At 40.6% G+C, this 22,509-nt stretch overlaps 1 pseudogene; it reads right to left on the bottom strand.

The window, feature by feature from the left end:
• Positions 1-14,508: 14,508 nt before the first annotated feature.
• Positions 14,509-20,915, bottom strand: LOC118649903 (annotated as a pseudogene).
• Between the last annotated feature and the right edge of the window lie 1,594 nt (positions 20,916-22,509).

Raw genomic sequence — 22,509 nt, 5'->3', positions numbered from 1 at the left:
CCCGGTGGGGGCTGTGCAGGAGGCAGCTGATCGATGTTTCTCTCTCATCGATGTTTCTAACTCTCTATCTCTCTCCCTTTCTCTCTGTAAAAAAATCAATAAAATATATTTAAAAAAAAAAATTTCAAAAGGTCGAAAAATAGGATTTATCCTATCTAATAAAGAGGGAATATGCTAATTGACCCTCATGCCATTGCAAGAGATGGTGGTTCCCACAGCCAATAAGGAGAAATATGCTAATTGACTGCCCCACCCTCAAAGATGGCAGTGCCCACAGCCAATAAGGAGGGAATATGATGATTGACTGCCATGCCCTCAAAGATGGAGGTGACCACAGCTACAAGATGGCAGCGCCCAGTCTCCTCAGGCCCCCAGCCACCCAGGGCCAACCTGAGGCATGCAAACCTTGGATGTTGGCTGCCCAGCCAATGCCCAAGGCTCAGACAAGCCTCGGCTGTTGGCTGCCCAGCCACCCAAGGTGCAGGCAAGCCTCAGATAGCAGCTGCTCAGCCGCTCAGGGCCGCCTGAGGCTCAAGTAACCAGGGCCGGCCGAGGCTTGAGCTGCCGGCAGTGGCAGCAGAAGAGGTGTGATGGGGCATTGCCTTCCCCTGATCGCCAGGTCACCTCCCTCCCCTGAGAGCTCCTGGACTGTGAGAGGGGGCAGGCAGGGCTGAGGTATCCCCCCCTCCAGTGCATGAATAAAAATATGTCTTAACTTTCTTCTATGCTGTATGTACAGCTATGCCAATCTACTTTTTGAAAAATTCTTTAATGTTTAAAGTATTACACGAGTCTCCTTTTCCCCCCCATTGATGTCTAATTATTTTTATATATTCTGTCCACATACATTTTAAAATTTTATCAATTGAATATTTTCACTAACATCATTATCAAACATATCATAAAGTCTTATCCTATCTAATAAAAGAGAAACATGGTAATTACCGTACGACCGCTACCCTTCCCATTGGCTAATCAGGGTGATATGCAAATTAACTGCCAGCCAAGATGGTGGCCGGCAGCCAGGCAGCTGACGCGAACAGGGAGGCTTGCTTGCTTCAGTGATGGAGGAAGCCAAACTTCCCCGCCTGCCTTGCCGGCCTCTCAGCTGCACGCTAAGCAACATTGTAACAAATATAGAAGCTAAACAAAACCCCGGGCTTCAGCCAGCAGGACCGCAACATTGTTTCAAATACAGAAGGTAAAAAAGGCCAGAAACCTGCTTTCAGCAGTGGAGGTCTCATAGCTGGAGCCGAGCCTCAGAGCTAAAGCTGGCCCAGAATTAAAAAAAAAAAGGAAAAAAGGACAGGTTGAAAGCTTCAGTCACCCGCCAGCCTGAAAATGGCCCTCAACCCCTCACCCAGGCTGGCCAGGCACCCCAGTGGGGACCCCCACCCTGAAGGGTGTGTGACCAGCTGCAAACAGACATCATCCCCTCACCCAGGCTGGCCAGGCACCCAAGCGGGACTCCCACCCAGAAGGGGGTATGACCAGATGCAAACAGCCATCAGCCCCTCACCCAGGCTGGCCAGGCACCCAAGCGGGACCCCCACCCTGATCCAGGACACCCTTCAGGGCAAACCAGCTGGGCCCACCCGTGCACCAGGCTTCTATCCTATATAGTAAAAGGGTAATATGCCTCCCAGCACTGGGATCCGCAGAGCAGCGAAGCCTCCCAGCACCGGGATCAGCGTGACAGGGGGCAGCGACCAAACCCCCTGATCACCCTGCGGCTCTGTGTGTGACAGGGTGCGGTGTCCCAACCCTCTGATCGGCCCTGCTCTGTGTGTGATGGGGGGAGCTCACCAACCCCTGATCGTCCTGCAGCTCTTTGTGTGACAGGGAGGAGCTCCCCAACACCCCCCATCGGCCCTGCCCTGAGTGTGACAGTGGTGGCGCCCCAACCCCCTGATCCTCCCTGCTCTGTGTGTGACAGTATGCAATGCCCAAACTCCCCTATTGGCCCTGCTCTGTGAGTTACAGGGGGGAGCTCCTCAATCCCCTGATCGGCCCTGCTCTGTGCGTGATAGGGGGGAGCTCCCCAACCCCCTGATCGGCCCTGCTCTGTGTGTGACGGGGGGGAGCTCCCCAACCCCCTAATCGGCCCTGCTCTGTGCATGACAGGGGGTGGCGCCACAACCTCCCCATCGACCCTGCCTTGAGTGTGACAGGGGGCGGTGCCCCAACCTCCCAATCGGCCCTACCCTGAGCGTGACTAGGAGTGGCATCACAACCTCCCAATCCACCCTGCTCTGTGCATGACAGGGGGCAGCACCCCAACTCCCCAATCAGCCCTGCTCTGAGCCCGACCAGGGGCTGCACCTAGGGATTGGGCCTGCCCTCTGCCACCCGGGAGTGGGCCTAAGCCAGTAGGTCGTTATCTCCTGAGGGGTCCCAGACTGCAAGAGGGCACAGGCCAGGCTGAGAAACCTCCCTCTCCCCCCCGAGTGCACAAATTTTTGTGCACCGGGCCTCTAGTCTATATATATAAAAGGCTAATATGCAAAGTGTCCCCATGGAAGTTTGACTGGAAGGCTGGGAGTTGACCACAAATGGGAGGTGCAGAACAAAGGAAGGCCTTGGCCGGCAGCTGGCAGCTGGAGAAGGGAGGCTCCGGTCAGTAGCCAGAAGGCCCCTATCACCTTCCAGGCCGTGGGACCCTACCCTTGCATAAATTTCATGCACTGTTCCTCTAGTATATTATAAATTAACTGCATAATTAAAATATGCACATTGTACAATAAACATACAAAAGCATATATTAATATATGTATGCAATGAAGAATAATAATAAGCCCTTTCCTGTTTGGCTCAGTGCAAAAAGTGTCAGTCTGCACATTGAAAGGTGCCAGTTTTAATTCCAGTCAAGTGCACATGCCCTGGTTGCAGTCTAGATCCCCAGTGGGGGATGTGCAGGAGGCAGCCAATCAATGACTCTCTCTCATCATTGATGTTTCTATCGCTCTCTCCCTCTCCCTTATTCTCTGAAATCAATAAGAATCTATTTTAAAAAAATAATAATAAAATGAAATCATGGAACTTCTGTTCAGCTTAAGAATTATATTATAAAAACAATGATGTTTAATTTTGGGCTGTACTTTATTCAATTATTTTGCCTGACTCAAGAGGCAACCACTATATTGAATTTTATATTTGTCATTTTCTTCTTTTATATTATATTTATCACACATGTATGCATCTTTGTACAATATAATGTTTAGCTTAGATTGTTTTTAAACTTTGTATTAACCTTTTTCACATTTATGCAAATGATTTGTGTATGCAGCATTAAATTAGACATGTGTCCACATTGTAATGTTTCATTATACAGTAGTCTTCCCTTAGCACTTTCCCTGTCCATAGTTTTAGTTAGTCATAGTCAATGTTGGTCCAAATATATTAAATGGCATATTGGAGAAACAAACAACTTATAAGTTTTAAATTGTGCTTCATTCTGAGTCACTTGATGAAATCTGGCACTGCCCATTTCACCACTGATCATTTCTTTGTCCAGCATATCTACACTACCTATCCATTAGTTACTTAGTAGCTTTCTTGATTATCAGATTGAATGCCCTGGCATCACAATGATGCCTGCAACTAACCATTATTTTACTTAATAATGGTCCCAAAATGCAAAAGATGTGATGCTGGCAATTCAGATATACCAAAGAGAGGACATAAAGTGCTTCCTTTAATAGAAAAGGTAAATACAGTACAGTAGGATATTGGGAGAAGAGAAAAAGGGAGAAGAGACCACATTCACATAACTTGTATTACAGTATAGTTTTATAAGTGCTTTTACTATTAGATTTTTTTTTATATATTTTATTGATTTTTATACAGAGGAAGGGAGAGGGATAGAGAGTTAGAAACATCAATGAGAGAAACATCGATCAGCTGCCTCCTGCACACCCTCTACTGGGGATGTGCCTGCAACCAAAGTACATGCCCTTGACTGGAATCAAACCTGGGACCCTTGAGTCTGCAGGTCAAAGCTCTATCCACTGAACCAAACCAGTCAGGGCCTATTAGATGTTTATCTCTCTCTCCCTCTCCCTTTTTCTTTCTATTCAATCAATGAGAAACATATCCTCTAGTGAAAATAATAATAATAATCCTATCTCATAAAAGAGAAACATGGTAATTAGCCGTACCTCTGCTACCCTTCCCATTGGCTAATCAGGGCGATACGCAAATTAACTGCCAGCCAAGATGGCGGCCGGCAGCCAGGCAGCTTGAAACGAACACGAGGCTTGCTTGCTTCAGTGACGGAGGACTCCAACGCCCCGGCCTGCCCCTGCCGGCCTCTGAGCTTGCAGTTTGAAACATTTTTACAAATATAGAAGCTAAACAAAACCGCAGAAACCTGCTTTCAGCCAGCCGGGATCTCAGAGCTGGAGTTATACATTGTTTCGATTATAGAACCCAAACAAACCAGATACCTTCTTTCAGCAGCTGAGGCCTAAGAGCTGGAGCCAAGCCTCAGAGATAAAGCTGGCCCAGAATAAAAAACGAAAAGAAAAAAAGGAGCAGTTGGGAGCTTCAGTCACCCGCCTGCCTGAAAACAGCCCTCAGCCCCTCACCCAGACTGGCCAGGCACCCCAGTGGGGACCCCCGCCCTGATCCAGGACACCCTTCAGGGCAAACCAGCAGGCCCCCACCTGTGCACCAGGCCTCTATCCTATATAGTAAAAGGGTAATATGCCTCCCGGCACCGGGATCAGCGTGACAGGGGGCAGCGACCAAACCCCCTGATCGCCCTGCAGCTCTGTGTGTGACAGGGGGCGGGGCCACAACCTCCCTATCTGCCCTGCTCTCTTCTTGACAGGGGAAGGTGCCCCAACCCCCTGATCAGCCCTGCTCTGTGCCTGGTAGGGGGGAGCTCCCCAACCCCCTGATCGGCCCTGCTCTGTGGGTAATAGAGGGCGGCGCCCCAACCCTCCCTCCCATGGGCCCTGCTCTGTGTGTGACAGGATAGAGCCATAACCTCCCCATTGGCCCTGCCCTGAGTGTGACAGGGTGCAGCGCCCCAACCCCTTGATCCGCCCTGCCTTGTATGTGACAGGGGGCGATGCCCCAACTCCCCTATCGGCCCTACTCTGTGAGTGACAGGGGGGAGCTTCTCAACCCCCTGATCGGCCCTGCTCTGTGCGTGATAGGGGGGAGCTCCTGAACCCCCGATGGGCCCTGCTCTGTGCATGACAGGGGGGAGCTCCCCACCCCCCTGATGGGCCCTGCTCTGTGCGTGACAGAGTGTGGCGCCACAACCTCTCCATCGACCCTGACTTGAGTGTGACAGGGGGTGGTGCCCCAACCCCCCAATAGGCCCTACCCTGAGTGTGACTGAGGGTGGCATCGCAACCTCCCAACCCACCCTGCTCTGTGCATGACAGGGGGCAGCACCCCAACTCCTCAATCAGCCCTGCTCTGAGCCCAACCAGGGGCTGCACCTAGGGATTGGGCCTGCCCTCTGCCACCCAGGAGCAGGCCTAAGCCAGCAGGTCGTTATCTCCCGAGGGGTCCCAGACTGCGAGAGGGCACAGGCCGGGCTTAGGGAACCCCCTTCCCCCGAGTGCACAAATTTTTGTGCACCGGGCCTCTAGTCCTATATAATAAAAGCCCAGCGACCAAAATGGCGGAACGACCAGAATGACTATGACCCCTTGCACCAGCAGGCCCTCCCTCCCAGCGAGGGGTTAGGGATGATCGGGCAGGCAGGCGAGCAGTTAGGGGAAATCAGGCAGGCAAGGCAGTGGTTAGGGGTGATCAGGCAGGCAGGCAGGCAGGTAAGCAGTTAGGAGCCAGTGGTCCCAGATTGCAAGAGGGATGTCTGACTGCCTCTTTGGTATTTTTACAGAAGCTTTATCCATTTTTAAAGTTAAAGACACTATTGCAGAGCCTAACCAAATTTATGAATATTACAGATGGCAAGTAATCCCAGAGCTAGGGAGGGGGACCAGGGGTGGGAGTTGGCGGGGGGGGGGGGGGGGGGAGGGCAGATACCTACTAAGTGAAGGTCCTGGTGCTAACTGGCATTATTCTGCACAGAGGCTTCTCACCCAAACTACTTCAAGAAGAAGGCTGTGCTGAACTTCCTGCCTTTGCATTGACTTACCTGCCTGCACTGTGTTTTTGCCACCTGAACCAGCCCTTAGAAATATTTTCTGAATTCTTTTTCAACCAATATGGTTGAGGCTTTCCCCAACCAATTAGAGCTTGACAGCTCTGACCAATCAGAGAAGCTCTATTCTGACCAATTAGGACTGTGCCTTTTGGGCCAATCAAACTATGAAGACTTGGAGCCCTCATTTGCATGAGGACAGACCAATCAGGGACCAGGGCTGAAGATACTCCCCTTTGGCTGGGATAACTAACTTTTCCTTTCTACTGAAGAATGAAAATGTGTGTTCTTGGCTGAGCTGAGGCACCTGAAGATGTCCTCCCAGAACAGAGTGAAGCCAACCATGGCAGAGTGGAACCAGCATAGCTCAAAGCGCAAAGCATCAGGGAGCAGAGCAGTGATGTCTGGTTAGAGAGGAGCCTGGCCCCAGGACCACCTAGCCACAGGACTACCTGATCCCAGGACCACCTGGCCCTAAGAACACCTGGCCTCAGAGCTGTTCTAGAGCTGTGCTGTACCAAAACTAAGTTGTTTTGCACTGAATAAAATTTACTTCACTGCACCCCAAGCCAGGGATTCTTGTTGGTGGTGAATTTGCGCCAATGACCATCAGTTTACACAATATATAATTGCTTAATTATCAACATAAATAATTCAATTACACCTGACACCGGCAAGTGCAATTAAAGATTTAATGTTGATAAGAAAATTTTGTATAGTTATCAGGGCATAAATAGTTGAGCTACACTGTTTAATAGAAGCTATTGAAATGTTGGCTCCTAGAAAACAAAATAATAACAAAAACCCCATCTAAACTTTTAATTCAAATAGGAAATTATTTTAATTGTAATTTTATGAGGTATCACAAAATTTGATTGTTTAATAAGTTTTAAAGATATGTAAGAATTCCCTGAGATTCCTTTTTATTTGTGTGTATTAAATATAATATATGTAAAATAAATAATATTTTGCTATTTTCTTGTCCTTAAAACAGAATGTTTATATTTTATAGGATTTTTACTCTGATATATTTAAATATTTTCACATTATTCCATCCAACATACAGACAAATGTATTTAATATTGTGGAACTGATTTAAGTTACTAAAATTTAAGGGTCATTTATTTATTAAATACAAGGTCATAATATTATTGTGTCCTCTTATTTTATGACATATTCCATCAACTTTTCTAGGTGAAGATTGATCTGTATCCTCTTCCTGCCATCTCGATTGTCAGATATATAGTTTTATTAGGATTGACCTGTCAACCATGAGATGTTGTCAGCTATAACCCTGGAAAATAAAAATAGTTTGTATTTTTTCAGAGCTCCAATATGTGCCCAGGCAAATCTTCTAGTATGTATGCTCTATTATAAGGAATCCCTAAATAGCCATTCATTTTAGTTCAAGGCCAAAATCCTTAAATTAAAATGAATGCTTGTGATGCATATTTGGCAGGTGAGTAGAAATATGCTTAAATGTAAAAATACTTCCTCTAGATACAGCTGTCCTCAACCTGTGGGTCGCGACCCCTTTGGCTGTCGAACGACCCTTTCACAGGGGTCGCCTAAGACCATCCTGCATATCAGATATTTACATTGCTATTCATAACAGTAGCAACATTACAGTTATGAAGTAGCAACAAAAATAATTTTATTGTTGGGTCACAACATGAGGAACTGTATTTAAAGGGCCAGAAGGTTGAGAACCACTGCCACTATATCACTGTAAATAGCTCATTCTATGTGATCAAAGTTCCACTGTGAGAATAATTACTACCATAATTTAGAGTATATTTTTTTTCTCTCTTCTTCTATTAGAAGTTGTTTAGACCTTGAAGAAATCATTGTTTGTATTTGATGAAAAACTCTCTAGTTCTTATATTTCTTGGCTTACTGATGCATTGCTTTACTGCTAAGGAAATTAGTTAATAGGTATTGTTATCATATGAAAGTAGTAATGCTAGACATTGTGAAACTAAATAATTAAAGTGATAGATGAAGCAGAATCCCTGCTTAAGGAGCTCATAACTTAATAAGGCTGTATTCCCCTGAGGCCTCTAAATATATCATGTAAGAAGTGATCTTTAAAATAGCTGTCCTATGTAATGACTAGCATCAAACAAGCGTATACTGATGATTTTCAAAGGCTAAACTGAATCCTATTAATTTGTCCTACCTCCTACTGCATTTCCTAATTCCTTTCTGATATCTTTAACATCCAATTTCTTTCTATAGTCACCTCTGCAAAAAGTCACACACATTTGACCCATGCTTAGTGCAGCTCCTCTTCCTTTTATTTTTACTGAGCAGCCAGATGGTGTCAGGTCCCCAATTGTTCATAATGTCCACGTAAGCATCACCCCTGGTCCTGAGCCTAATCCTACCTTTTGATTGACATTCTAAAAAAGGATCATAGTGATGGAGCAAAAGAGAATAGGACACTTACAATTCATATTATTAATAAACACTCTTCCCTAATGATTTACATTAGTTTTCAGAAACCCTATGAAAACTATAAAATATTTGTACTTAAAAGAATGTTTTAATTAAAATTTTGTTTTCCCCAAATTCATCAATTCAATGTATTGTATTTCTTTTATATTTCAATCTATTTTATTTAATGCATATACAAAAAATCTTGACTGAATTACACAATTTGTGTCCACGTATTTGATAGGAGTCCATTTTCAAGGTGAACCTCTAAGACTAGAATCAGGATATCATCAATGAAGGTCAGGCTATTCTTGTGAGTATTTAAAAATAAGTAATAGCTGAGCACCCAGAGTTTACTGTTCATTTATTGTCTAAAGTAATTAAATCTTTTTTGAAGAAATGTGGGATATCATCGTCATGATGTAGCCTCTGCCTATTTTTTCAGCTTCTTATTTTACTGTCTTTTACTTATCCTTACACATACATTTGCTTTCTTGGGTTATCAGGTTATTAATACCTCCCCAAAGGCATAATGAAATTTCATAACTCACTATATATATTTTTATTTTGCCACATAGCCAGGAGCTCTTCTTATTCTTTTCAGCTTAAGGTCATTCTCTTTAGGCTATAAACATAACTCATTAAGTCATCTTTATGCATCTTTGTTGTTATAGTTCCCACCTTAGTGCACACCTATTATAGTGATTACATATAAATTTAATTAATTTATCTGGCTCTTATGCTATGTTGGAGCTCCTTGAAGGCTGAAATTGTGTTTCATTCAATTCTCAATTAATAGAAGTTGCCATTTCTATTCAACATAGTACTAAAAATTCTAAACAGAGCAATTAGGAGACAAAAAAATAAAAGCATCTAAATCAGAAAGTGAGATGTAAAACTCTCTATCATAGATGACATGATATTATATGTACTAATTCTTAAAGACTTGGGGAAAAATTGTTAGAACTTATATTCAGTGCAGTTTATTTAACAAATTAAAATTAGTTGCATTTGCATACACTAACAATGAACTACCCCCTCAAAAAATTAGAAAACAATGCTATTTACAATGGCATCAAACATAATAAAATATGTAAAAATAAGGATAACCAAATAAATGAAAAGTGTGTATACTGAAAACTACAATATATTGATGAAAGAAATAAAAGAAGACAATTGAAAAGACACCCCATGTTCATATATCAAAAAAAGCCCACTATTTTTTAAATGTTCTTACCACCCAAAACTATCTTTAGAGTCAATGTTATCCCTATTAAAATCCCAATGACATTTTGTAAAGAAAGAAAGAAAAATCTTAAAATTTATATTAGGCCACAAAAGACCCAGAATGGCCAAATTGATCTTGAGAAAGCACAACAAAGCTGAACGCATCATACTTTCATAATTCAAGATGCTACAAAGCTATCGTAATTACAACACTTTGACACTGGCATAAAGATAGACATAGAGACTAATGAAACAGAATACAAAAATATGTCCAAGCTTGGATGGTTAACTGATCTTTGACAATGATATCAAGAATACACAATGGAGAAAGGAAAGTCTATTCAACAAATGATGTCAGAAAAACTGGATTTCCAGGTGCAAAAATATGAAATTGTACCCCTGTCTTACACCTTATATAAAAATCAATTCAAGATGGATTAAAAACTCAAACTACAAAAATACTAGAAAAAAACATAGAATAAAATATTTATATTGTTCTTATCAATTATACCTTGGCTATGACACCAAAACACAGAAAATGAAAGCAAAAATAGACAAGTGGGATTATCTACATACTAGAGGCCTGATGCACAAAATTTGTGCAAGAGTAGCCCTTCCTTCCCCCAGCTGCCAGCACCAGCTTCCCTCCGGCACCTGGGACTGCAGGGAGCCGGTCCATCCTTGCTATTTCAGGGGACCTGGCATATATGGCATACTGTTTTTAATATGTTTGCTCACCTTCTTGGCACTATGTGTTTTAACCAAGGTCACCTCTCTGAGAAAGGTTGTTTCCCCAGGTAGGGATTTTCCCCTGAAGTTAGGGAGGGAATAAAACCCCTTAACTAAGTGCCAGGCGGGTAATTAATCACTTTAACTACGAACAATCATGCTTAAGCTACATAATCTTTACTCCCTGTAATGGAGATAAGAAACGCCCTAACCTTTGGAATAGAGATTGATAGGATTGGAATCAACTGGTATAAATACAGATGTAACAAGACAACAGGACACAGAACCTAGACACAGAACCTACACAGAACCTAGAGACAGAAGAACTTTGCTGGAGTTCTCTGGCAAAAGATTCTGGACAGAACCTACACACAGAAACCTAGAGACAGAACCTGGCTACAGAATCTGGCGACCGAACCTGGCTGAAGAACTAGAGACAGAACCTGGTTATAGAACCTGGATAGAACATGGCAAGAGAACCTGACTAGAACCTGGTGACTGAACCTGGCAAAAGATCCTGGACAGGACTTGGCTACAGAACTTGGCTGGAGAACTGAGACAGAACATGGCAGGAGAACCTGGATAGAACCTGGCTGGAGAACCTGGCTAGAGAACCTGGCGACAGAACTTGGCTGGAGAACCTAGACACAGAACCTGGCTGGAGAACCTAGCGAGAGAACATGGCTAGAGAACCTAGACACAGAACTTGGCTGGAGATCCTAGACAGAATTTCGCTGGAGATCCTGACCAGAACTTGGCTAGAGATCCTGGCTAGGCTGCTGATCAACTGAACGCTGTCTCTGTTTAATTCCTTCTTCCCCGACTCCGTCCACACCTTTGAGGACCCCTGGACCTGCTGGGGTTGGACCCCAGCATGGGACCGGGGCTTCCCTCGCACCCCAGCTAGGTCCAGAAGGTCGTCTGGAAGGACATCCTTTCTAATTAGCATATTATGCTTTTTTTATTATTATAGATATAAAATGCTAATATGCTAAGTGTCCATCCGATCGGTTGCTATGATGTGCACGCTGGCCATTTACAAACGCACCATGAAACTGATGCCCACAAGGCAACACTCAGCTTCCTTCAAGTGGGACACAGGCCCCGCCACCACCCCAGAGTGACAGCCCACCAAATCGCAGCTGACACTGCCAAGAACCCATGGAGCAAAAAGTAGACCACAGCCCAGACCAGCCCAGAAACGGTGGCTGTGGGCACTGGGTAATGACGACCCGTAGCAATGCCTGGCTTCCTCTCCCAAGCGACTGCCCTCCTTGGAGTTTCTTCAGCCAAGGAACACAACTTGCTTTATAGCCAGGTACAAACATTTTACACTTTAATCAAATGTCTTTGTAGCATTTTCCCATGCCTCATCTCATTTGAATCTCACAGAAATCCTGGAGAAGGTAGATAGGAGACTTGTTGGAATCCTATTTTCTTTTCATTAGTCAGAAAACGGAGATTTAGAAAGTTTAGAAACTTGACCCTACTGAAAAGAAGTAAGAAATGGTGAACCTTGAAAATGATTTAATGTTTTCTCACTGCACAGAATATAGCCAAACATTGCTGCAGTTAAATGTTTTACCCTTTGTTCTCCCTGCATAATCTACAATAATCATCTGCTTCGTGTTGATATTTACTTCTGTGTTGCTGACAATTACCTGAAAGAGAAGTTGGGGTGCTTCACTGGGCTGGAAAAAGTTTAGCTAAGTCAGAAAGCAGATCTAATTAAGCAAGTGTATTTTATATCTGTAAAAGGCTAAGTTGACTTGCACAATCACAGTACATATAGAGCTCTTGTTGGCACCAGTTGCACACATGTGTTTTCATCTGTCATTGTTGATCTTGAATTTGGTTGACACTTCTATTATAGAGAAAGGGTGAATAGTGATATTAAAATATTTCTTTTAATTAATTTCCTTTCAATGTGCATGAATTCGTGCACTGGGCCACTAGTATAAAACTAAAAAGCTTCTTTCTGCAGAGTAAAAGAAACAATAATTTCTCTCAATTTAAATACTTCATTTTGAATTGTTATCCTTTTGACCTCAATATTCCAGTACAACTCAGCTTGCAAGTTTCACTTTATCTTTATAAGTGTGAAAACTAATTTCTGTTAACCCTAGGCCACCAAAAGACTCCATCAGTGCTGAACCAGTCTCTCCACAGTTATCACAAAAGAGATGGAGAGAACACCAACACATTTAGATCCATGCAAAAATTTGGAGTTACAAGAACAACTTTATTTTTAAAATTCAGGAGATTTTCTTTCTATCATTTTAGGTAACATCAAATTTCAGGATAATTCCTTTATGAAGAGTTACACAAAATATTCTCTATGTTGGGTAACATTGTAAATTAATTTTTATGTATTTCTACCTAATTTGCTCCATATCTGATAAACTTCTGATGTTTTTGCTCATAAGTTAGTAAAATGTCAACTGTTAACTAGTTGGCAAGATATATCATTTGGACAAAGATACCATAATATTGCTTTAAATGAAATACAGTCATAATGATAGTTAGCTTTGAAAACTATTTTTGACCACATTTTCCTACTGGATTCATTGAATATCAGAATTGATATTGGCAGTGTAACTCTAAGGTAAAAAGTAAAGTGGCCTTCATAAAGTTATTTCTTATGGCAAGTTACATCAAGGAACTAAGAAAATGGCCTCAAATTACTTCTTTAAAAAATATTTGCAGTCCTTTTATTGATAAAATATAACTGAGATACTTATTTTATACATTTAAATTATCTTGAGATTTGACAATAATATTTAGCTATTGTGTAATCCAGAAATGAAACTATACAAAAGAATTTTAGAAACACATGTATTTCTAACTGCACATACACTTACAAATCATACAAAGATACATATTTATTTTCAGATAAAGGCTTTGAAAAATGAAACCATTTCACCTAATTACCAAGGTGGGACAAGAAATCTTTCATATAAAAATAAAAATTAAAGTAGAAATAACACTTTCAACTTAGTTTTCTAATGTCTTCAAAATCACATCAATTTTAAAAATCACTACTTTTGAGAACAAAACTATAACTATTCCCCTCCCATTTCTGTTATGCTTATACTAAAACATAAAAAGTACTCTAAAAACAATAAATGCAATTCTAACATTTTAAGCCATTTTAATATAGAGGATAGCAATTCAAATCATTTTTACATTTCTACTTAAGTTTATATTGTACTGGAATTATTTTACATGGAAGGATTAGTATCATGACAATACTTTAGGAGCAGTCTTAGACATCCACATCTACATTATTGGACATTTCACAGTTTACTTAAATAAATTTTCTAGTATGCACCAAATTATCTAACACAACAAATCTATAATGCTAATCGGTTTTGAGAGAAGATAGTCAGTATTTACTGCCTTTTGAAAATATATTGACTTTTTTAAATACTTAAATTAGTCATATTACTTGGTAATAACATTTGAGGAATACATGAAAATTCTTCATTGACTATTGAGTCTCTACATGACTACTTTTTAAACACATTTTTTTTTTAATAAAGAAAAATAGTGTTTGTATTTTTAGCCAGTGGAGCAGAATTTTAAGATGAGAAGTAACAAGGATAATATGTCAATGCTGGTTTCTAAGCTACAAATCTTGTTTGTTATAATAATAATAACCAATGTTAGAGTCTTTGAAAATCATGATTACAATTAAAAGCTTGGAACAGCATGATCAAGCTAATGGCAACCTCTTGAATCCCATTTTAAGTTAGTTCTGCTTGCAAATAACACTTTTAAATGGTTTCAAATAACATAGCTGATTAGCTAGCATTGGTTTAGGAATTTTTTTCAATGTTCCACTGTGTAACTTTTGGCATCAAAAAGGATAGTGAGCACTTTTGCTTTGAGATGAATAAAAAAAAAAAATCAAGCACTAAAATACGGTGGTTTCTATAGCAGGGTAAATATCCTTATTTAAGTAATGTTCTCCCCAAAATTAAAGTAACATTTTACTTCTCCCTCTGAGAGTTTATTAAGGAAAGGAAATCAGAATTTTTTTTCAGTTGAGGTGAAAAAAACTGCTTTATAAGTTTATATGTTGTAAGCCACTGCTTGAGAGGGAATGCAGTAAACGTAGTTCAGAGATAAACCACTATATTACACTTTTCCAATTCCGTGGTGTCCATAGACATACTTCATAATCTCCCTCATGGTAAGGCACTTTTCAAATTCTGGAAGAACAGTTCCTAATTGCATTAGCCTAGGAGCTACATCAAATGGGTAGGATATTGTCTGTGTTATTACTCCAGCAACACCACCACAAAGTAAGCTTATGTGAATTTTCAAAACTAAGACATTAGGATTGTCTGGTGAAGGTCTGCCAAGAAGGATGGGCACATGGGAAAGCCCAACACTCTTTAAGGTACCAAAAGTGAAAAATGAAACACCTATCTTAGCGTAGCAGGCTTCAGGCCTCTGTAAAATCCAAGGAACCACCTTTCTTTACATAAATTGTTTTTAAATGCTTAAATAATTTCTGTGTGTTCCCTTTTCACCCAGAACGTTAGGTGTGCTCTGACCATGTCAAGAGGGTAAATACGGTCAACTGCTATTATACCTGCCATGATCCAGCTATTAATCTGTGCATATGACCAGAAATTCCCAGCTTTGTAGTTATTAACGTTTTATAATGCTCAAACACCATAAACTGGATTGCACCATCAACAAATGAATCATGAGATCACAGTTAGATTCCCTCTCAGGGCATATGCCCAGCTTGCAGTCTCAATCCCCATTAGGGGGTGTGCAGGAGGCAGCCAATCAATGATTCTCTCTTATCATTGATGTCTCTCTCTCTCTCTCTCTCTCTCTCTCTCTCTCTCGCTCTCGCTCTCGCTCTGAAATCAATAAAAATGTATTTGAAAAAATTTGAATCATCATTGCACCCTTACCTTTATACAATCCAAGGTATCCCTCCTTTTGGGGAACATCATGCAATGCAGAAAATACTCCTAAATGTTTATAATGATGATTGTGAGCTTATAATAAAACTTGTACTCAATCCAAAGAAGCAACTGTTGTTTTAGCACAGCATCTCGCAATACCTCTGGCCAGAGGGAGCCAAGCCAGTGTAAGTCTCTTCCTGCAGTGGGCCCCCTGGCTTCTGCCTCCTGCTGCATCACTGGAGGGCATCCCAAGAAGGGGTCGGCAGCTGCCAGGGCCACCACCATCAGGGCCAGGGCAGAGTCTGGCACTTTAGTCGCCAATTTAAAATCGAGGGCTGGGACCATGGCCATTGCTGACACTGACAGGCACCGACAGCCCCGCAGGTGGGGCAGAGTCTCAAATCAGGTCTCAGCCAAAACCGGTTTGGCTCAGTGGATAGAGCGTCGGCCTGTGGACTGAAAGGTCCCAGGTTCGATTCCAGTCAAGGGCATGTACCTGGGTTGCGGGCACATCCCCAGTAGGAGATGTGCAGGAGGCGGCTGATCGATGTTTCTCTCTCATCGATGTTTCTAACTCTCTATCTCTCTCCCTTCCTCTCTGTGAAAAATCAATAAAATATATTTTAAAAAAAAATCATGTCTCAATTAAAACAATTATTTACATCAAAATCATTTGATCAAAGTAAAAAGTTTCTAATTTCATTATTGAATAATTAATCCCAGCTAATCAAGAATGAATATATTCTCTGTTCTTTAAATAATTCATAAAGTCCATAATCTTTTTAAAAATATATATTTTATTGATTTTTTACAAAGAGGAAGGGAGAGCTATAGAGAGTTAGAAACATTGATGAGAGAGAAACATCGATCAGCCGCCTCCTGCACACTCCCTACTGGGTATGTGCCCCAACCAAGGTACATGCCCTTGACCCGAATCGAACCCGGGACCCTTGAGTCCACAGGCCGACGCTCCATCCACTGAGTCAAACCAGCTAGAGCAAAGTCCATATTCTTATGTGAAAAATCAAAAAGTTCACCTCTTTAACTTAGATAATGATTATTCTATTTTGGTAGCAGAGTTGGGTTCAAATTAACAGTTAATCTTGTAGAAATAAACATTGATATTATTTTTCTATGATTCTGGAAGGCAAGAAAATACTCCTATTCTTTCCTATTTCTAGTGATCTAATTTATTTCCTTAAATTAAAAATAAATTAAAAATAAAGTATAAAACTGAACCCTATATTAGGCAGATACATAACTTTAAATAAAAATTGAGTGCTCGCCCTAGCCGGTTTGGCTCAATGGATAAAGCGTCGGCCTGAGGACTGAAAGGTCCCAGGTTCGATTCCGGTCAAGGGCATGTACTTTGGTTGCAGGCACATCCCCAGTAGGAGGTGTGCAGGAGGCAGCTGATCGATGTTTCTAACTCTCTATCTCTCTCCCTTCCTCTCTGTAAAAAAATCAATAAAACATATTAAAAAATATAATTTAAAAAATTGAGTGCTTAATGTATTTTCTATTGTTCTATTATAAATGCAATTCATTCACTCTTTAGTAGATGCTTTTGGATATTTTAGCTTTGCATAGTGAAATTATCAATATTTATGTATTTTTCCAAATATTATTTCTCTCTCATCATAATGAAAGTAAATGCCTACACCTTTATCTTCATGCATTTTGGGGAAAAGCCACTCATGTTATGAGGTGGTATGACATATCTACATAAAAATGTGTGTTTCTTAAAGGTCAAAATGAGTGTCCTTAGCAATTAGTCAGAAGTCTTTGTTAACTTACCCGTACTCTGAAAGAATAAATTGAATATAAAAATCTATTGCTTAAAGCCACTAGCCCTCTTTTCTTTTTTTTTTTTTTTTCAGCAATACTGCTAGCTGCTTTTTTCCTCTCAAAAAAAAAAAAAATAGATTTACTTCTATTGTAGAGCCCACATATCAAGACAAAGCACTGCACACACAGCTACAAATCATTTTAGGGGAAAAAACCTTAAAAAATAAAACTGCAGTTGCTTTCGTTATGCAGTTCCAGCTTGCGGACTCAAAGCCGGTTGGCAAAGGAGTTCTGGCTCCTGAGAAGAACTTCCCGGGCGGCTGCCCAGATTTCTGCAGCCTCCGGCCTGGGCCTCTGACCAGGCCTCCGTGGTGGAGGCCACCTGGGGACTGTGAGGGTCTCTGCCTTCAGCAGGCCTGGGTGTTGATCCCAATGGGCCAAAAGACATTTCTAATGAATCTAGATCAGCAAAACCTCGCAGCCTTCAGGGATCTGAAAAGGACTTTACTTTTTCCCCCTTTTATTATTATTTTTTAAAAGCCTCTTCCTCAGCTCCCACATCCCTGAGGTGGAGGAGGCACCAACCCAGTCTGCAGACCTGAACTCTGGCGTTGAATATGTGCTCCCATCAGACAAAGGTTGGCAGGTGCCTTCCTAAGGGGATGACATGGGAAGAAGACCCAAAAAGGTCCAATATAGCAGAAAGGAAAGGAAGAGAAAAAACCAGGAGAACAAAGGAAAAAACCTCAAAATTATTTCCAGCCCTGGCCTTTGTTACTCAGTGGTTAGAGCATTGGCCCACACACCAAAAGGGTCACAGATTTGATTCTTGGTCAAGGGCACATACCTGGGTCACAGATTTGATCCCAGGCCCCAGTCAGGGCTCGTGTGGGAGGCAACCTAGGGATGTGTCTCTCTCCCATCCATGTCTCTCTCCCAGTCCCTCCCTTCCTTCCACTTTCTCTAAAAATCAATGGGAAAAAACCCAAAACTATTGCCATAGTTCAGGAAGAAACATGTCCCTGTTTTAGTAAATAAGGCAAAAGAAATTTGTGACTATTTTACCATGTTAGTATAAATTACCAAGGAAAAGCTATAAAATTACTTGTAGATCTCCTGTCCTTCCTAAAATTTTTGTCCTGCATTCCCTGAATTAGCTATTAGATGCATCTGTCCCTGCTCCCAGCCACTCAAAGAGCAACATCAGCACTAGGGCCAGGACTGCCTACGTGGGTGAAGATGTCCACCCTCAGGCAGAGCGCTTTCTGTTCCACATGTGGTTGAGCATTTGGTACATTACAAAGAACACATGAAAATATATTATTGATTTCTATTTCTGGGTATTCTAAAATTTCTAGTTTTTCCTCTTCTATAGTATATAAAATACAATCTGCTGCAGAGAAATTGAGGTAGCAGTAATTTTAGGAATCATTAAGATTATTCCAGAAGCATAAAATAAAATGTTTTCCTTATTTTGCTGCTTGACTATCCACACCCCTTCCCCTTAAAGTTCTCCCAAATTTTCTGGAGGTACAGGATGATAAGAAGCTCCCCCCCCAAAAAAACAAAAAAAAAAACAAAACATATTCCTGAACGAAAAGGTAATCTTGTGCAGGATTTTCCTATTTTTGTTCTCATGTATTTTTCATGAGAGATCACAAAATCTGATGTGACATATTCTCTTTTACTCATTTTATATTTTTAAGTAAGAAAATGTTCTTCTACAAGTAATAGCTTACCTTTTCTCTTGTGAATATCCACAGTAACATGGTCAAACCTATATTATGGTGAATACCATTTCAAACAGTTAACGGACCTTATTTTTCAGAGCAGTTTTAGGTTTATAGAAACAATGAGCTAAAAGAATAGGGAGCTCCCATATAACTCCTCTCTCACTCCACACAGTTTCCTCTATCATTAACATCTTGTATTAGTGTGACATACTTGTTAAAATCAATGATATATAATTGATACATTGCTATGAACTAAAGTCCAAAATTGGGGTTTAGACTTTGTGTTGTAGTCATTGTATTTTGAAAGAAGCATAGTGTCATGCCTTCACCTTTATAATATTACTAGAGGCTTGGTGCATGAAATTTGTGAACTGGGGGGAGGGAGGGATGTCCCTCAGCCCAGCCTGAACCCTCTCTAATCTGGGACCCCTCAGGGGATGTCCGACTGCTAGTTTAGGTCCAATCCCTAAGCTGGCAGTCGGACATCCCTCTCACAATTCAGGACTGCTGGCTCCCAATCACTTGCCTGCCTGTCTGCCTGATTGCCCCTAACTGCTTCTGCCTACCAGCCTGATCACCTCCTAACTGCTCCCCTGCCAGCCTGATTAATGCCTGAATGCCCTCCCCTGATGGCCCAGTCACCCACTACTGGCCTCCCCTGCAGGCCTGGTCCCCCCAAACTGCTCTCCCCTGCTGGCTTGGTCACCTCTAACTGCCCTCCCTTGCTGGCCTGATCGCCCACAACTACCCTCCCCTGCTAGCCATCTGTGGCTTTAGGTGCCGCCTTCTTTGAGGGTGTGGCAGTCAATTAGCATATTCCCTCCTTATTGGCTGTGGGTGCCACCATCTTTGTTTTGGTGTGAAGGTCAATTAGCATACTCCCTCTTTATTAGATAGGATACAGAACAGTTTCATTACCCTAAATGTGTCCTGTCCTCCAACTGTACATCTCTTCTACTTCCCCCCAAAATTCTGGCAACAAATGATTTTTAAAATTGTCTCTGTACATTTCCCTTATCCAGGCTGCCATGTAGTTGGAATCAGACAGTAAGCAACCTTTTCATATTAGCATTTTTCACTTAGAAATATGCACATAAAGTTCTCCTATGTATTTTTATGGCTCGGTAGCTTAATGCTTTCTATTGCTGAATAAATTACAGTGTCTGGACCGAATCACAGTTTGTTTACCCACTTACTTATTGGTTGCTTCCAATTGGGGGCAAGTAAGAATAAAGCTGACATAAACATCAATGTGCAAGTTATGTGTGCACATACGATTTTAATGCATTTGTTAGTGATTCCTAGAAACATCTGAAGTGTACTTGTTGCATCATTTAGTAAGGCAGTTATTTTGTAAGAAACTACCAGCCTATCTCATAAAGCAACTGTTGCTTTCCAGGAGCAATGAATGAGAGTTCCTAGTCCACATCCTGGCTAGCATTTGGTATTATCAGTGGTTTTAGGTTGTAGTCATTCTAATAGATGCATAGTGGTATCTCTTTGTTTTAAATTATAAATCACTCAGGATATATAATGTCAAACATTTTTTTTCACTTACTTATTTGCCATTAATCCATGTTTTTTGGTGAGATGTTTATTCACATGTTATGCCCATTTTTAAATTGGATTGTTTATTTCCTTATTATGTCTTAAGAATTCTTTTTATACTTTGGATACAAGTCCTCTGTCAGATAGGTGTTTTTGAAAATATATTCTCCCAGTTCGTAACTTACCTTTTAATTATCTTAACAATTTCTTTTTATTTTTCCCAGAGCAGAAGTTTTTTATTTTAATGAAGTGCAGCTTATCAATTTTGTCTTTCATTGATCATGCTTTTGGTGTTGTACCTGAAAACAAATCATTGCCAAACCCAAAGTCACCAAGATTATCTTTTATTTTAGCTTCTATGAGTTTTATAGTTTGTGTTGTACATTTAGGTCTATGATCCATTTTGAGTTAGTTTTATTAAGGTCATATTATTTTTAGTTTATTCCTGGTTTTCCTGCTATAATATAAACTATAAGAGAACAGCAACTATTCTCTACTTTAAATTATACCCCAAATACCAACATCAGTTAGTATTTTTAAGGAATAAATAGGAGAAGTGATAGCATGAATATGAGTTAATTCTGTAACTATGCTATTTATTCCTAATTATTTAGTTATGTCATTTAATTTTCTTACTTTGAAGTAACTTGAGTAATAAATCACACTATAATAAATATATCATAAAGGGAAATATATAAAATGCTATAACTTATTTAGTTCCAAGTATTACAGTGTTTTGTTTTTTTTCTATGTAATGCTTCTCACTTGAAAATAGGAGGGGGAAAAAAAGTATGCAACTTCTTTTGCAAACAATAATAATTTATAAAGAACAGATATTTACTAGTATAATAGTACTTAAATATGAAAATCTCCATAAGCTTTTATCTAAAATATTTATAACCTTTTATTTTTAAATAAAAGTGAAATAAAATATAAGCGAAATGCATGTTTGAATAGAGGATAACACAATTATCTGGATATTTTAGATATATGTTGCTTACAATGAACAATTAAAGATTTGTGCCAAATGTTGTACATAAATTATGCTCAAATAAGTTCAACCACAATTCTTACAATTATCCAGGTATACCTATCTTTGGACATGACAAATTAAGTTACACAATTAAGGGAATGGCATTTTTCTATATAAAATTTTTGTATATCAACATGCTTGCTCAGTATTTTAATACACCAGTATAGAATTTAAACTGATCTAATGGAAATGCCTTACACTTTAACAATATCATAAAATTGGGTCCAGAAAGCACTTTAGAATGTTCTGAGTAATTGAAACAGGGCTTATATAATTTAAAATGCCCCTGAATGAGACAGTAGAGACCACTTAGAGAACAATTCAGCAGTATATGGCAGCTAGGGGATTGTAGAGTAAACCTGTTTGGAATTGACTTGTAGTAAAATCTGTATGGAATAAAACATAAGAGAACATTTTATTTTGATATCTAAAAGCAACTAATAATGTAATAAAAATAAATAAGGGATATAGAATGAAAGATACTCTAAAAAGATAATATTTAAACATTGATTCAAAATCCTACTATTAATTTGTATATTAAATATATACTAAGGAGAAAAATATTTATTCAGTGCTATGTTTTATTTTAAATTGAAACACCCAACGTGTTCATGGTCAATCTAATCCTATATAATAAACAGGTAATATGCAAATTGACCATCACTCTAACACACAAGATGACCGCTCCCATGTGGTCAAAGATGGCCACCACAAGATGGCCGGCAGGGGAGGGCAGTTGGGGGTGACCAGGCCTAAATGGATCAGGCCTAAATGGACAGTGGAACATCCCTCTCACAATCCAGGACTGCTGGCTCCCAACCGCTCGCCTGCCTGCCTGCTTGATTGCCCCTAACCACTCCCCTGCCAGCATGATCGATGCCTAACTGCTCCCCTGCCAGCCTGATTGCCCCTAACTGCCCTCCCCTGCTGGCCTGGTTCCCCCAAACTGCTCTCCTCTGCATG

This window comes from Myotis myotis, unplaced genomic scaffold, assembly GCF_014108235.1.
Source record: "Myotis myotis isolate mMyoMyo1 unplaced genomic scaffold, mMyoMyo1.p scaffold_m19_p_3, whole genome shotgun sequence".
Classification (NCBI taxonomy): Eukaryota; Metazoa; Chordata; class Mammalia; order Chiroptera; family Vespertilionidae; genus Myotis; species Myotis myotis.
Note: the sequence above shows the minus strand (reverse complement) of the source record. Positions and strands in the feature narration are given on the sequence as shown.